The 17,749-nt window shown below is 39.2% G+C and overlaps 1 long non-coding RNA gene across 1 annotated transcript; it reads left to right on the top strand.

Annotated features, from left to right (window-relative positions):
- The first annotated feature begins 15,817 nt into the window (after positions 1–15,817).
- On the top strand, positions 15,818–16,427 carry LOC149716472 (uncharacterized). Its single transcript, XR_016369425.1, has 2 exons — positions 15,818–16,002; positions 16,106–16,427. It is a non-coding gene; the product is annotated as an uncharacterized LOC149716472 (long non-coding RNA).
- The last annotated feature ends 1,322 nt before the right edge of the window (positions 16,428–17,749 follow it).

Here is a 17,749-nt window from a genome sequence, read left to right as displayed (position 1 = left end):
GCCAAACGATTTTATTTTGGGAAAGAATTTCCTTTATAAACATCGGGCTATTCTGGGCTTTGGTACAAAAACATGTCAGATTGACGGAACAACGTTTCCATTCGTGTGAAATCTCCCTGGGTTGAAAACTCCAACCCCTCAGATTATAGAAGACGTTGAAAAAGCTGTTGCGTCACCTACACTGAGTCCTAAACAGAAAGAAGACTTAAAAACTTTATTGTTATAATTTCCAAAACTATTTTCGGAAAAAGCGAGTCGAACGAACTTAGTCTATCACGAGATACATACTACCACCGATGTTCCCGTTAGTCAACGCGCGTATCATGTTAGCGAAGAGAAAAAACGGATAATTGAAGATCATCTTCACTAAATGATCCGCGACGGAATCGTGAAACCATCCGTTAGTCCTTAAGCGTCGCCGGTGGTACTTGTCCACCAGAAGTGCGGAAAGATACGTTTCTGCGTCGACTATCGCGCTTTGAATAAAGTAACCGTGAAGGACCCTTATCCGCTTCCGAGAATAGAGGAACTGTTAAGGAAAATGGGTGCCCCAAAGTTCATTACAGCACTGGACTTCAAGAGCGGCTATTGGCAGATCGATCTCCATCCGCAAGCGAAAGCAAAGACTGCTTTTATCACGCATGCGGGGAAGTACGAGTTCAAAGTACTTCCGTTCGGTCTATGCAATGCGCCGTCGTCGTTTCAACGACTCATCGACGAAGTCTTCAGGGATGGACATCACTTTTCCATCTGTGTCTATCTGGATGACATCGTCATTCCATCCAGTACTTGGGCAGACCATTTGCAAGCCTTGGAATATGTCTTTCACCGACTGTCTGAAGCGGGGCTTACGCTTCAGACCAAGAAATGTCGCTTTGCGCAAAGCGTTGCGACCGTGTTAGGGCATATTGTCAATGAACGAGGGATTCATATTGATCCTTCCAAGACTAGGGCTATAGTAGACTTTCCCGTCCCAAAGAACGTTAAACAAATCCAAATATTTCTGGGCATTGCGAGATGGCACTCACGATTCATCCCGCAGTATTCAAAGATCGTTGCCCCGTTAAATCATCTTAAGAAGAAAGACGTTCCGTTCCAGTGGAGGAAAGAACAGCGGGAAGCGTTCCAGGCCATCAAGGATGCGATCTTTATGGCGCCTCCTTTAGCGGCTTACAACCCCAAGTCGCCGTGTATCCTAACAACGGATGCTAGCGACGCCGGACTTGGAGCTTTCCTGTCGCAAATTCAAGATGACGTCGAGGTACCTATTGCCTATGCCTGTAAGCAACTGACCGACGTCCAGCGAAGATATACCACCACGGAAAAGGAATGTCTTGCCATCTATTGGGGAGTTGGAAAGTTCAGGCCATACTTGGAGAACATACCGTTCACTGTGATCACCGATCACAAAGCTCTCCAGTGGTTATTCACACTGAAAGAACCAAACTCTCTACTTGTTCGTTGGGCGATGTACTTGCAGACGTATTACTTCAAGATCATACACAAGAAGGGAGTTGAGAACAAGGTTGCGGACGCTTTATCAAGAGCGCCTGTCTCGCTATTAGCCATGTTATTGGAAGACATGACTTCACCGTCCTCGTCAGAAGATTCCAGTCCAGCGGAATCCTCGTCAATGACGTCGACCTCGTCCACAACCAGTAGCGGATTAGCTCCACCCGCCAATCACGAATTGTACCACTCTTTCACGCTCGAAGAAGTGCGAGAAGCTCAACAAGATGATCAAGTCACCAATGACATCATAGTCCAGTTATCAGGAGATAATCCTCAACGACATCGGTACTACGAACTGAAGAACAATGTCTTGTATCGAAAGGCCTATGGTAGACAACCAGCGAAAATCTATTTGCCACAGCGGGTCTTACGGGACGCCATCCGCTTATTTCACGACCACCCTCTATCTGGACATCGAGGTCGAGATCGTACCTTCGACAAGGTACGGGCCAGATACTGGTGGCCATCGTTCCGGCAGGACGTTACCCAGTACGTCCGCGGATGTCCTTTGTGTCAGATGCACAAGGCCCGCAATAGAAAACGTCCAGGTCTTAGGCAGCCTACGGCCATTACTGAGCCTTTTGATTTGCTGGGAGTGGACATAATGGGCCTAAGACCAAGAAGCCGTCACCATCACAAATACCTCCTGATATTTACGGACTATGCCACCAAATTTGTAGAACTATACCCGATGCAGAACATCACAGCCAGAGCGTGTGCAAAGAAACTAGTCTCCATGATAGTTCGCTACGGATGCCCGAAAGCCATCGTGAGCGACAACGGGACTCAATTCGTTTCCCAACTATGGAAGGACATTCTCAAGATGTTCAAAGTAAAACCACGATACATCACTCCGTATCATCCTCAGAGTAACATCGTGGAGCGCACAAACAGAGTTCTGGGCGAAATCATTTCGATATTCGTTGGTCGAGATCACCGAAGATGGGACGAGAACTTGCCGTTCATTCAGTTCGCCATCAACTCGACTACACACACCACAACAGGAAGAACTCCGTTCTACCTTAACATGGGTAGGGAACCGAGATTTCCCTGGGACTTAGACGTGAGTATGCCAGTAGCGGACTTTGTTGAGAGGTCCGCATCGCTCTCAGCTTTAGCGAAGCAACTTGCTTTGTCTAAAGAGCTTGCCAAGAAAGCGCAAGCACTCCAGAAACGCTACTACGATCAAAGGCGGGAAGGCATTGAATTTCCCGTTGGTGAGCTTGTCTGGAAGGAGACGCATCCCTTGTCTCAAGCGGCACGCGATGTCGCCGCTAAGTTATGTCCCAAGTTGGATGGTCCCTAAAAGATCGCGAAGAAGCTAGACCGCTTGCGATATCAATTAGAAGATCCAGAAACTGGAGAAAAGAAAGGAATCGAGAATATCGAATAAAGATGTCTGCCAACCGGCCGGAAGCCAGTCATCCTCAACGTCACGGAGTTCATCTTCAAGTTCTACCTCGTCACAGTCCGTACCTATACTTCAGGACGCTGGAGTCAGTACCGGTGAACGAGAACGAAGACAACGACTGCAGAGAGATCAAGAAGCGCAAACCGAATCGTCTGGAGAAGAAACGAGGAGCAATCAAACCTCCTCTTCATTCAATGATGATGATGGATCCTCTTATGTCCCCTCGGAAGAAGTACCAGATCTACCTGAGGAATCTGAGCCAGACGCACTCGCCTTATTCTCAGATCCTCCCGCGGTCTTCCGAGTGAATCGGATGCCGCCAGACCTTTCACCTCCTTCCTCTCCTGATAGGAGCTCGAGGGAGACTTCTCTCCCTCTACCCTCTCCTCTATCTCACCCTGACGATTCTAGTTCTTCCTCTGAATCTGAGGAAGACGATACGGAATTGTCCAACCCTGTTCCCATCAATCCCATGAGGTTTGTAAATCCTTTCCGTAAAGGATGGAAACGTGAGATAGTACTGAGGAAGAATCCTAAGCCTGGAGGTCCGGAAATGGACATTTATTATCACCCTCCTGCAACATATCCGCATAAGACTCTTCGGTCTCGGCCGGACGTAGCCACATATTTGCGCGTGCATAAAATCACCGATGTGACTTCGTGTGATTTTAACTTTTCGCGTCAAGCAATCTCGCGAGAACCATGGAAGACTATTCGGAACGCAACATAACGTTTTGACGCGGCCCATGGATTTCGCCATAGCAGACTGCTGCCGAGGCCAGGAGGCCCTCCTCGCCGCCTGCCCAAAACTCAGCGGATTGGGAGCAAGAGTGCCGCAGCAGACGACTTTTCTTTGGGGGGGAGGATGTAACCGTCCACACCAAGCTTCTCTTCCCAGGGAAAAAACCGCGTCGTCTGCTTTGTTCAATTTTCATTTTTTATACTTATTTTTTGTATAATGCTAAATTGTCCCGAAGTGGCGCCTTAAGCGCCACCGCTGTCAAACTACTAAAAAACATTAGTTCGCGGGGATAAAAGCCCCCGCCTACAATCTGTACAAGGCAGTTGCAGTCTAGTCAGTGTACGCGTCGAGACCTGTTTTGTTTTTCTCTACTCGATAAATAAAATTTAAATAATTGTGCTCTACTCCGTGTCACTTCGCCATGGATTATCTGGTAAATAGTTAGTCATGGACAATAAGTCCTTTAAGCGGGTAACCTGGGAAATTCTTAATTAGCTATTTTAAATTTAATGTCTTTGTGAGCCGTGAAATTAGGCCCCCTTTCCTACATTTTAATTTTACGGTTACAGGCCCGCCGCCGCCGCCGCCAGCGGACCAAGATGGAAAGCGCGGCCTCAGCCGCCAGAAGATCGCCGGAGCAGCGAGACGCGCCAGAATCCGACTCGTCATAATGCAGACGACTTTTTCCGGGGGGGAGGATGTAACGACGACCTCAACATTCCTCCGAAGTCGTCTGCTTCCTCTATTTTCTCAGTTACAATTTTTCTCACAAGTGGCGCCTTAAGCGCCACTAGCTCTTAGTAAAAGGTAAAAAACTAAATGTTGGCGGGGATAAAAACCCCCGCCGCCGCCTGCTAAAGGGCAGTCAATTTTTGTAACAGACGTGTTTATTGTTCTAAATAAATTCAAGTAATTTTTGATATACATCTGCGTTATTCTTCCTGCAACGATGGACTACTTGGTAAATAAAAAGTCATGGTCAATAAGACCTTTAAACGGGTGACCTGGGAATTTCTTAATTGCTAGTTTCTAATTAATTATCTTTATGCGCCGTGAAATTAGGCCCCTTTCCTAGTTTTAAATTTTTTCGGTTACAAAGTTAAGAACTGTGGCCTATTAATTTAATATCCATCATTTAATCAGCATTTAAATGAAACTAAAAAATTCTTTAAAATATTCATAATTTAAAACAAATAAATAAAACAATTCTCAAGAGTAATATAGTAGTGAAACACAAAATAAAATTTGATTATTGATGAACTTAAAATATGCCCTATTAATTTAAAGGTATTAATGGCCGTAATTTAAGCGTTTCGTTTTGTGCGAGGATTTATTTTGTTCCCCTTTAGGTCTTTAATCACGTCGTCTATTTGCTTTGGGACTTCCGTGCGCGTAAAACCAAGCAATGAGTTTTCAATTAATGTCACTGTTCCAAATAAAAGAAGTATACTCTATGTTAAGTACCCAGAATAAAGCAAACCACATAGTTATTGCTCTTATTAAGTCATTCTTTTCTATGAAACATTCTCTGTCAATGAAGTAATAAAACGTATTGCAAATAATTGGATGTCCCCGAAAAGATTCACTGGATCTATTGACAATACATTTTCAAAAACTTACAATTGTTTGTAAATGTACTCCTTATTACCGAGGGGGGGGTACCTGTTAACACTCAAAAAAGATTCGAAAATATACTTTTAAAGCTATGAAAGGTATTTTGTGCTACCGAATTAGGTATTATGTAAAACCCCAAAAGGGTCCGAATTTTACCTTCAAACTTTAAAAGGTACTCCTTATGACCGTAGTGGGTACCTGTTCAATCCCGAAAAGGTTTTAAAATATACTTTCACAGCTCAGCACACTTGGCTGTAGTGCTCCCACTCGTTCCAAGGCTACCCCTATTTTTGAGCTTTGTTTTAATTTTAATCTCAAGAAAATTATTGCTCCTCTAGATACTGGTAATCTGCTGGATTTGTGTTTAACGAATATTAATAATTTGGGTATTGATGGCCTTGATTATCCTCTGGTAACCATCGACGCCTATCATCCCCCATTTTTGCTAGCCTTATCGGCTGTAACTTGCGCACCACGTCCACCACCTGACTCTACTTGCGTTTACCTAAAAGGAGATTATAAGGATGTTGATTGGGCTATATTCCGAGAATCGCGTGATGTTGATTATTGCGTAGCTTTTCTTACGGATCACGTTAGGGCTGCAATGGACTAGGCTATTCCTCGTAAGGTTCGTCGCAGCTTTCCTGGATTTCCATTATGGTATTCTCAGGATCTCCACACTGCCGTATCATAAAAAGTATGTCTTTCGGAAGAAGAAACGTACGGGGGCTTTAGCTGATATTATTGAATTTAGACGCCTTCGCGCGGTTGTTAAAAGGTTAATTGTACGCGATAAAACAGCTTTTGTTGCCAGTGTTTGTTAGGATGCTTCTTCTCACCCTAAAAGGTTCAGGAACGTTATGGTTTCTGATCCTAAGCTTTTGACTGGCAGCTTTGCTGAACATTTTTCTCGTGTCTCCGTTGACAATACAAACCCTGTTGAGAGCTTTCATTTTGAAGCTCCTACATGTGTCAATACGCCCTATTTCTCTCAAGTTGTTTCAAGCTCAGACATCCATAATGCCATTACTAGGCTTCCTAATAAGTTCTTGACGGGAGTTGATGGCATCCCAGCCTTTATTTTAAAGGGCTGGGAGGCCATTCTTTTACTATTGTCGGAACTAATCTTGCTGCTTTTATGCACTACGTAGTGCCGGTTGTCGAGACTCGTGGTCAAGTAGATGTCATTTACTTGGACCTAGCAAAGGCATTTGACCGAGTTTCTCGTAAATTTTTAAGAGACAAACTTTGCGTTATGGGCGTTAACAACATATTGCTTGAATGGATTATTGATTACCTGAAGGAACGTATTGGTGTCCTCAAATTTAATGGGTCGCTCACCTCGGTCGAGTACAATCTTTATTGTGGCGTTTCGCAAGATTCTTCTTTTGGACCGGAGCTTCCGGAATGAACTAGGCCCATGCATGTCAAATTTTATGTGGGGAAATATCCAGTTTGTTAAGAAAATATTTTCACCATATATGTGTACGAGATGGCGCTCATATTACCGTTGTGACAGGGGTCTTCCTTAAATTATCGTTGATATTTTAGGGGTCAGTCATAAAATTTTATGACAGAGAAAAGTTCCATCCTAAAATGTTTTTGGGTCTCTTCACTTTTTATTGAATCATTTGGTTAGATTAGATTGTATGAAATCATGATTCTTTAAGTAAAATTAGATGTTAAATTATTTCAATTGAAATAATTCAGTAAGAGTAATAAAAACGTATACTTACAATCCGCGACCTTGGCCCAAATACTTAAGCAGTCGACAGGGTCACGGGGTTGAACTTTGTTTATTTTACGGTAATATGAGCGCCCCAAGCGTAGAACCACGGCGAACTAAATTGGTTAAAAAAATATTCTCGCTTCGCGACACGCATGGGCCTAGTTCATTTCGGAGGCTCCGTTAGGACCTTTGCTCTTCAAAATCTATATTTAAGAGCTACATTCTAGCTTACTGTAATTTGCTGATGACAACAAATTATGCAAAATTATTAATTCGGACCTTGATCGCTCACTTTTGCAGGAGGACATAAACACAGTCTCCGCTTGTTGTTTAAAAAACTATATTCAATTAACCCTACCAAGTCTATTCACGTAAGTTTACTATGCGAGTATGTCTAATGTTGATAAACTCTTACTTAATTGACTCTAAGCACATCCACACAGCAACTGAGACCAAAGATTTAGGTATTATTTTCGACGCTAAATTACATTTTTCTATTCACGTCACCAAGACTGCTAGCATATGTCGTCGTTCCTTAGCCGTCACCGTCAGCAACGTCATCAAAACATAGTTTAAGAGAGCCAATAAGATAATTTAAACTTTTCGTTAAATGTTGGAGGGAGGGGCTCTTTACTGGGCTATAAGTCGGACTGAAGCTAATACTAACCGTTCTCCATTCCTACTTCTAAAATTATCTCTATCCCTGGTGTTATAAATAATAAGCAGACCGTAGTTAAAAACATCCCTCTGAGGGGATCTGTTAAGTACTTTTCTTCTTCTAAGGTACCCTTATATACAACCTTAAGCGCTGAAACTCTAAAAGGTTTCATTATATACCTTATATTTCCATAATACCTTTTTGGAAATCATTTAATACCCGCACTGTGAGAGAACTGATTAAATATGTTCATGGGAACTAAATATATAGTGGAGGTACTTTGAAGTACGTCTTCAAAATACCTTTTGTTTTTAGACAGGTTACATATCATAGAAATAATTGTGTAGCCATTTTCTTCACGCATCTATATAGGCTGACTTTGTGTGAAGAGGCTAGACTAATCATTATGCTGCTTATGCATGACGAATTTCATCTCTCTACACCTTGCACTTTGCCCACGCCTAGGAACTCGCGCTGGTGCCAATCAATAAAATGACAAAAAGACATACAGAATTATTAGGCGTTACGGGGTACTTAATCTTGGCCCACAAAACCCGTATAGAAATTAAATTGGGAGATATGGGGGCTAAATAATGTACGTGTTCCTATTCCACGAGTTGCGAAAACAAGGTTTTTTATTACTTTGACAGTAACGAAGGAACCATTAACCCCTCTGCTGCATTTTATTAAAGGAAAGTTCAGCTAACATAACATTGTACTTAAAAAGAACGGCCTTTTTCTAAATATCAATGGCAAAATATTTAACATAAGTAAATGGTCTCTTATTTCATAATAATTAGCATTAAATTAGTCTTATAAATGAGGATACTGCGTTGGCATTGGTTTAGTGGCGTATGCTTAATCGAACCTATTACCTCGAAGGGTATTGGTTTAATTGTCACAGGCTAAGAGGTGTATGGGTAAGATAGCCCTCTCGATCACGCGCGTAAGATGCATAATGTTATGTTACCTGAACTTTTCTTTAAAACATTAAAATATTGGAATAATTGCAATTTAAGTAATGCTCTCCAGAACAACAAATTATGGATATTTCTATTGAATACTTATAGAAGCTTATAGTTCTCTGGTGTTACAGTATACAACTTAAACATTTAAGGAAATCTTTATAGGGTTCTGATCAGGAATAAAACATTTTGTAAAACACCGGAGAAGACATTAAAGTTTTGATCAATTAACAGTATAAGTGACCACTACTTATGTTCAATGCAACATGCTCTGCAACTCGTAACTAATAACCACTGAAGATAAAATCATGGATTTCAGATTCTCGTTCTTAACTGTAAGACCTTAAATATGTTTACTAACCAAGGGGTCAATTAACTGAATTTCAATAATTTTTTGGCTTAGAGTAACTATAAGTTCATTCCGTTAATGTGGAAAGGAGATATGATAGTGAACTTTCGGTTAATGAACATTTTCCGATTTCATTACATTATATGTAACTTGCGAAACGTAACGTAAGTCAAGTTTTATATTGAAGCTATTAAATATTTTTTTGATGAGTAAAATGTCTGTTTTTGATCAGAGGTAAACAGTGTTTCATCAATTTCCCATAATTTAAAAACAATAATCCTAGTTTTGTAATATTCCTTTATATTCTGTCATCAAAATGAGAAACATATTTTTCGAGGGAAAGAAGATTTGGTGAAATTAATATCCATTTCTATAACTGTTTATCATTTAAATAGGCTGAAATGGGTATTTAACGAAAAGATTCAACGTAATAAAAGCAATTTTCAATTTGAGTTACAATATTGGGACTATGCCATAAAACATGGGGTATGAATACTGAACGTTGCTTATTTAAATTCAACCCGAGATAAAATACAAAATACTTTCACAATTCATTTCTGTAACGTAATTCATGTTTAATAGTTTACAGACGTTGTCGCTCTAACCTATAATCCAAGCCCTTACGGATTGGAGCATTATCACTTGTCACCAGCTGTGCAAACTCAGTCCAATTGTATCTTAACGTGTGTCAAAGATAAAGGAAATCAAGCTGAAAGTCGTCTGTCGATAAAAGGCTTCAATGAAACTATCTGGTTGACGATGTTATTCTGTTTGGTCCTAATGGCGCTAGCAACATCCTTTCTCAAATACATCAAATCAACTAGGACGCAATCTCCACTCCACCTCATTTATGATACAGTTTGGAAATACGTCTCCGGTCTCCTCGAAAACTGTTAAGTTCATACGCATTTGTTTTTGTTGGAAAATTACATAAATGTTATCGTTTGCGCCGAATAATTTTTGGATTGGAAAATGTTTAACGACTTTGTTTTTGTAAATGTGATTTCCAATTCCGACTCAGATTGTGATGATTCTGTTGATGGAACTGCGGCGAGAATTCTGTTGCTGGGCTGGTTACTTGGCGCAATGTTTTTTGTCAAATGTTATTCGGGATTATTGAGCGGCGAACTATTAATTTCCCAGGATTTACACATCGACAGTATCGACGATCTCTTAGGACAAACTCGAATAACACCAATGATGTTACAAGACTCAGTTATTGATCGGATAATAAAATATGGGGTAATATTATGACAGAAATAGCTGTAATTTTAGAATTATAACAGTAAAGGGAAAAAATTACGCGCTCGAAATTAGGGATAAGTTGATACTTAAAATATCAAAGACCGACAGTAAACAACTTGATAATTAACTAGAGTAGTAATTTCCGTTTAAGTTTTCTTAATGGCTTCGTTTGATCCAAATTAAAAACGGCAAAAACGACAACGTTCAAACTTTCTGAATACATACAACCAAAAATATCTGTTAGAACTAGCTTTTCTCTAGAGAATAACATACGTTTTTAATCTTTGTGAGCATTATTAATATAGAAAAACGGCAATGAGGAGTATTCTCGTCTTCAGAAGCGTATCCGAGCGGATAGTCGATACTTGAACAGATTTATTGGATTAAGCCGTATCCCCATAGACCTTTTTGTCAGGGGCGCAGGTGCATTTTTTTACGAGAGGGATCTTTCGCCATCCTTTCTGTTTGCATTGCGAAGTAGACTCAAAGAATATGATAATAAGTATTACTTTGGGAAAAAAAATTACGAGGCTGTTTCTGCACACTACAAATTCAACAAGAGACTGCCAAAAAGCATTCTAAACCAACTTGATTATTTGTAAGATACTAAAAAACCCAAGTATTGAATGATCATCATTTATTGTAGCAGTTACGCCTCTTATTTGCACAGGTGTTTGCGATTTGTGGAGACGCGACAAGCTACACCTAATGAACGAATGTACACCATGAAAACCGCAAAGTACATGTTGCCTGAGTCATCGCAGATTGAAGACTTTTCGCCCTTGTCAGTAGACTTTCTGTTACGAGCCTTCATCGTCTACTTAAGCGGCATTTCGATTGCAACAGTTGTCGCCATTTGCGAAGCCTCGACCACTATATTATATTTATTACGCTAAGAGATCTGACTCTCTTTCACGTTACACGAAAGTGTTTCAAGAAAATAACCCGTAAATAACCTCGTAGGAAATGATTAAAAGGATAATCATTTCATATTCACAGAACATTTAAGTTCATTTAAGTGTAAAAATATTTAACATTAAAGATATAAAGCCATTCTATTTGAACATATATAATTTTGTATTCCATTGCATTAAGTAATGAAATAAATAAATTGGCTCCAGTCTCCTTGCTCTAGTGCCACAATTTCCTATCCAATCAATGGTTTATGGATCCACGCCACAACGTTGCTGCCTCCATGTTTATCGACTACCATATGTTAAACAACATGGTGTCAAAATGCAGTAATTAGGTGATACAACCTAAATTTTCGGCTTCAGTACTTCGTTCAACATTTCTTAGTTAGGGGTGCTTTGAGTTATTATTCGATAAGGATTGGTTTCAGATTTAAGTTACATACTCCGTTTCTACAGGGCGCATCCTAAACGTCATGTGATTTCGAAATACACGAGGAAGAACGTCCTTTTAATATAAGAGGAGGAGCAAAAATGCATTTTACTAAATAGGATTGCAAAAACAAGGTTCTTAGTGGCATTTTCCAAGTGACGAAGAAACCATTATCCACTTTGTAGCATTTTCTTCAACTGGTATTTGTCATTATTGATGGGCGAATTTTAATTTCGAAAGATAAATACACCGACAGTATCGACGATGTCCTACGGCAGCCTCACATGAAACCAATAAGAATAATAATGTATTCATTGTTTGACATTAGTCTAGGATCGATAGTAACATTATTGATATTAATATTTAAATAGCAGCTATTGACTTCGTTCTAATAAAGTGAGAATATTGCATAGTTATGTTACTAGCTTAAATAGATCATTTGAATGTTGCACTAGAAAATTTCAGGAATATTCCAATCAACTATACCGTATATTCAATGATACGATGGCTTTTTAACCCAATGATTGATTTTTCCGAGGCTAGTGTGCATTTTTTTACGGAAGTGAAAATTTCCCATTCTTTCTGTATTTGTTGAAACACGAACGCAAGGATAATAAATATTACATCAAGAAAATAATTACGAAGCTGCTGCTATACACTACAAATTCAACAAGAGACCTCCGAGAAGTGTTCTCGACCAAATTGGCTATTTGAAAGATTCTAAAAAGACCATTTACGATAGCAGTTGAGCCTCGTATTTGTACAAGTGTTTTCGATTTGTGGAGACGCGACAAGATCCACCTAAGGCACGGATATACACTATGAAAGGAAGTAATTGATTATTGATGTTTGATTTATCCCCACAAGAAAACCGCTTCTCAGCTTTATGCAAATTGCCTTATGTCAAATTAGAAATATATTTTAATACCAAGAAGAGATGTGTAATCTTATCTCTTCACGCTGAAAACACCGGTTCTCGTCCGATCACCGAAGTTAAGCAGCGTCTAGCGCGGTCAGCAATGGGGGGAGGGAGACCGCTTAGGATTACTTTGTCTTATGGCACTTTCACTTTTTACCTCTCCGAGTGACGTATGTCACGGAGAGGTTCTAATTTCGACGTGTCTGTCTGTGTGGGTGTGTAGTTTTAGTGTGTTCATGTGTGTTGTATTGTAGTTTTAGTGTATTATAGTGTGTTTTGTTGTAATTTAAGTGAGTTCTTTGGAAATTTTAGTGTATTTTAGAGTGTTTTATTGCAGTTCTAATGAATTTTAGTGTGTTTATGTGTGTTTTATGGTTTAATTTTTATAAACATCTCGTAGCTTAAATATATAGTCTTAAGATAAACATAAATAGGAATATACATTTTCCACATACGGTACATAAATTGTGTTTAAGCATTAAAATGTCTGTGTAATCTTGCTACATAAATAGCGACTTTGTATTAGATTAAAATTCCGGGTTAAACAAATAATCGCGAAATACCAAAATAAAAGGAAGGTCAATTTCAACATGGTTGCGAGATGCGGTCAAATGGGTTAACTCTATATGTTGTCATTTGTATGGACCATTTCCCAATTCGGTAAATAAGCTTAAAGTTCAATTTCAGATGAATGAGTATCTCTGCCTCAGTATAAATAGCTGACATTCTAAAACATTTAATGTCTGATGAAGCGAAAATGATTGGAATAATTGTGGTAGTAGTTTTAAGTAATCTATGCGGTTGGATTTTCTTTTCAGAGCGCCCACCCCATCAACGGCTACGTTATTAATATAAAGCCTATGCACGGCGCCTTAAGCTCGGGGACAAAGAGCTGTCTTGAGCCCCTTGTTTTTACGCATCTATAATCATAGATGGCGCTTTTCATTAGCGCCCACAATTTAAAAAAAGCCGGGAAACTGGGTTTTTATATGAAAGTTATTTATACCAAGACGTTTCTAATTATAAGCAGTTTTTAATTAAAAAAATTGGACGGAAATGTTTATTTTTCCAAATTATCACATTACAAAGGACTATTGCTACTGTATCACAAGTAGTACAGGGTAGATATGAATTTGAAAGGAGCTAAATATGACCAAGCTGAAAATTTCATAATCAAAAGAACTTATAGTCCTAATTAACGTCCCAAAAGTCCCCAAGCCTCCGGTGCCGGCTTTCGCCGCCATACTGGAAAATAGCCGCCATACCGGATGTTTCCATATCTCGAGATCTAATAGACCGATTTGCATGAAGTTTGCTTCAAACGATGTCTTATGAGGAGTATAATGCAGCCAATTCTAATTTGTAGCCCTTAATTTAATATTTCGGAAGTATTCACGTTTTTCATGGGAAATATTTTTTTAGAATCTTGCCTTCCATAATTATTAAATGTTAACTGCATTTTTAATTTTTTTTGATGAATATTTACATTATTTTTGACTCAGTGAACTACAATTTCCATTTTAACGTGTATACCCGTTTTAGTTGTAAAATTTCTAATCATAACAAATGTTTGAACTACGCAATTGAAAGCAAATTTCTCATAACGATTAATGTTCATTTCAAACTGCAATACATATAATAATTTCTAGTTTCTGGCCCTTTGTGGGTTTGAAAAAGTGTCGCGGATTGTGTATAAATGCAGTTTTTTAAGGACTGCGAAGCAAAACTCGATTTTGTATACTATCTGTCTCTTTTTGGGGAGAAACATTATTTGGGAATTAATTAGTTCTGGAATAGTCAAACTCAATCGTCCAATTTTTTTAAGACTAAGTATATAGTATTTCACTAAATCGTAACTTACATTTGGAAATTGGAATATTCGGATAATACAATGCACTGTATAAAAACACACTATGCTAAATATTCGTTGAAACTATGGGAAAATTATAACTATTTCTGTGTGATCTTTTAACCATAGACAATAAACACAAGGATCGGAAGGTATGCCTTCCGTAGTGCATCTCTCTTCGCCGCGCTTGTGCGGGGGGAGCCGCACGCCAAACGTCTGCAGTTGACTTCCGCTTATGCGCAAACGAGGTCTGCCTGCTCGTTTTTCGCGCCGCCCCGTGGCACCCGTGTGACCCCTTAATCTAAACCGAGGCTTAGGATGTTTTTCAATAATTATGGAAATACTAAAGTATCAATTAACCTGACCTTTAAGGGTTATCCTTCTTTTGTTTCTAGTAAGTAGTTTATAGTCAGTGCCAAGATATGCTCATATGGGTATCCGGTAAAAAAAGCCATAACCAAGAAATCCACGGAAAAAAAATCTAAAAAAAAAATCCAGCGGAAAAAAAATCCATTGGTAAAAAAAACTACGCCAAAAAAATCTCAAATGAAATTTCCATTAAATAGCAAGCTATTCGATGTTCTCATTGTCAGTTTGTCATGGAGATTATTAAATCAAACAAGGGCAAGGAAAAAATTTGTTTTGAAGGGAATATGTACGTTCTTCAGGTTCGCGGGCGCACCCAAATACGTTGGCGTTGTGCTAAAGCCAGTTCCTTAAAGTGCAAGACGATTATGAAGACTACTTTGGACGTCAAGGAACCCAAAGTAATTCACTGTCACAATCACCCATCGGATAGGAAAGCTGTGGAGGTTGCCAAATGCTTAGGAAAGGTGAAAGAAAAAGCAAAGGCATCTCGTATAAAACCGTCGGAGTTATTTGCGGAAGCCGTCTCACAACTGGATGATGAAACTAAAGCCGTAATGCCACCTGAAAACACTGTTAAAAGGAACATCAGAAACCAAAGAACATCAAACCATCCAAATAATCCAAGCTCTATCAGAGACTTGAAGATCGAAGGTATCTGGTGCACTACCGGGGAGCCGAAACGTGAAAGATTTTTGCTAAGCGATAATGGTCAAGATGCGGATGAACGAATCTTAATTTTTGCCACGGATGACGGTCTTCGCAATCTTTGTAGTGCTTCTGCATGGTTTATGGACGGAAATTTTTCTTTGGCTCCGAAGCAGTTTTTACAAATGTATATTATTCGAGTTCAAGTGAACAAAGTTTTTACAACAGTGGTTTACTGTTTGCTGGAAAGTAAATCAGAACGAACTTATAAAGAATTGTTTGTCACCCTTCTCGACGAATGTGCCGCGAAAGACTTATGCCCTAATCCAATCTTCATAAACGTAGATTTCGAAAAAGCAGTTATACAAGCGGCAAAATCTGTTCTAGGCGAAGATATTGAGGTTCGCGGCTGCTTCTACCATTTAACACAAAGCACTCATAGGAAGATTCAATCACTCTGGCTAGAAACGACCTACAGACGTGACGAGGAATTTAGCCATTTCGTTGGTAAGCTTGATGCTCTTGCATTTTTACCAGTATTGGACGTCTCAAAGGGCATGGATTACCTAAAGTCTGTTATGCCAGAAGAAGCAACCGATCTTCTCACGTATTTTGATTCTACTTATGTCAATGGATCGTTTCGAAGAATAGGTAATAAAGACTCTGCTGCGACTTTTAAACTTCGAAAAATTAAACCAATGTTTCCACCAAACCTTTGGAACGTCCACGAAACCACTTTAAATGACGCCGACAGGACTAACAACGAATGCGAGGGTTGGAACCATCGATTTTCAAATTTAGTTTGCCAGAAACATCCCGTCATTTGGACCCTTATAGAGAAGATGCGATTAGAACTCTCCTCCGACGAAACCAAGTTGGCCCAACGTGTGTTGGGGAATTTACCACCGAAGAAGAAACGAAAATATTCGGATTTACAAGCAAAGCTGAAACTACTGTGTGAAGAATATGTTAGTGGAACGCGAGACATTCCCAATTTTTTAAAAGCGATTTCGCATAATATTAGGTTTCGATAAAATAGTATGGAACAATAAAAAATTTGGATTTTTTTTCCCTTACTTTTTTAGTTTCTGGATTTTATTTCTTTGGATTTTTTTACCATGGACTTTTCAGGGCTAGATTTTATTTCTTTGGATTTTTTTACCTAGATTCGCTCATATGATACTATAAGATGATAACCGATAGGCCTAATGTTTATATAAAAACTTTAAAGAATGCACGTGGGAAAATTTGTTTTTCCACAAGTGCATTATTTAACCATGATTCTACGCTGTGCGCATGCGCTGGTTTCCGGAAGTAGAACCTACCCAGTTTGTACAAAGCGCGGCAAGCTCTGCCCGACCTTCTGATCCTGTGTTTATTATCTATGATTTAACCTTAGGCTTAGAAATAGAAAAAATAGGCCCAAATAGTTTTAAAAAATCACGTGAACTTAATTAGAGAATCAAAATGATAAAATTAAGCGCGAGATTTGAATTGAAACTTGTAATGGCCCGTATGGGGGTGACAGCCCAAGCCCGGGACATTATGAAAAAGTTTAAATGAAGAGGCAAAAATAATATGGAAAAATACGTTTAATCAATATAAACCAAAAACGGAGAAAGGAGAGCGCGACTACATGGATCGGCATCCAAGAGCGAACTCTCTCCCCAATACAAAATAAGAAAAAATAAAACTCGCAATATAGGCTTATAACAACATAGGGGATACATCGAGCGAAGGTCAGTAGAAGAGCGAAGAGGTTTCTATCGAAAAGGGGCTTTTAGCATGGTAATAAAAGTTTACAACGGGATGAAAAACAAAAGGGGCACTGACACGAAAGAAAAGGGTCTGTGGCACGGTTCTGATCGTTACATCCCCCTCCACTAAGCTCTATGAACGACAATAAAAACAACAAAGCAACCCTGGATCTAATATTTAGACCTGATAACTAAAATGGCTAAGAAAAATATGAGACAGATCATACTGGCAAATAATCTGAATGCATAATGGCTTGTGTTAGAGCTCTAGACCTTATCTATTCTAGTGGACTTAAACAAATAACCTAAATCATTCCCAAACATGGGCTGCCCTGGCAAATGATTAAGGTGGGGCATCGGCATGTGTCTAGCACTGGTATCTCTTCTACCCTAGTGAACTAGTCAATCTCTAAACAAGAAAACAATATAGAAGGAGGGAAAAATAGTTGAATACAAGATATATCAGAACAAAAACAAAAATACACTAAAAATGTACACACACACAGGAGGTACTTCAAAACAAAACAACTGGAATTATTATATACATATATACATTAGATATTTTTCGGAAAGGAGTGCAAGTTTATTAAAACCGAACGCCAGCAAGTTTGGCATAGTCAATGCGGGTTTTGGGTCGTAAG

The sequence above is a fragment of the Phalangium opilio genome, unplaced genomic scaffold (assembly GCF_054372755.1).
Source record: "Phalangium opilio isolate 3A_F unplaced genomic scaffold, DU_Popi_V2 ptg000009l_1, whole genome shotgun sequence".
Lineage (NCBI taxonomy): Eukaryota > Metazoa > Arthropoda > Arachnida > Opiliones > Phalangiidae > Phalangium > Phalangium opilio.
Note: the sequence above shows the minus strand (reverse complement) of the source record. Positions and strands in the feature narration are given on the sequence as shown.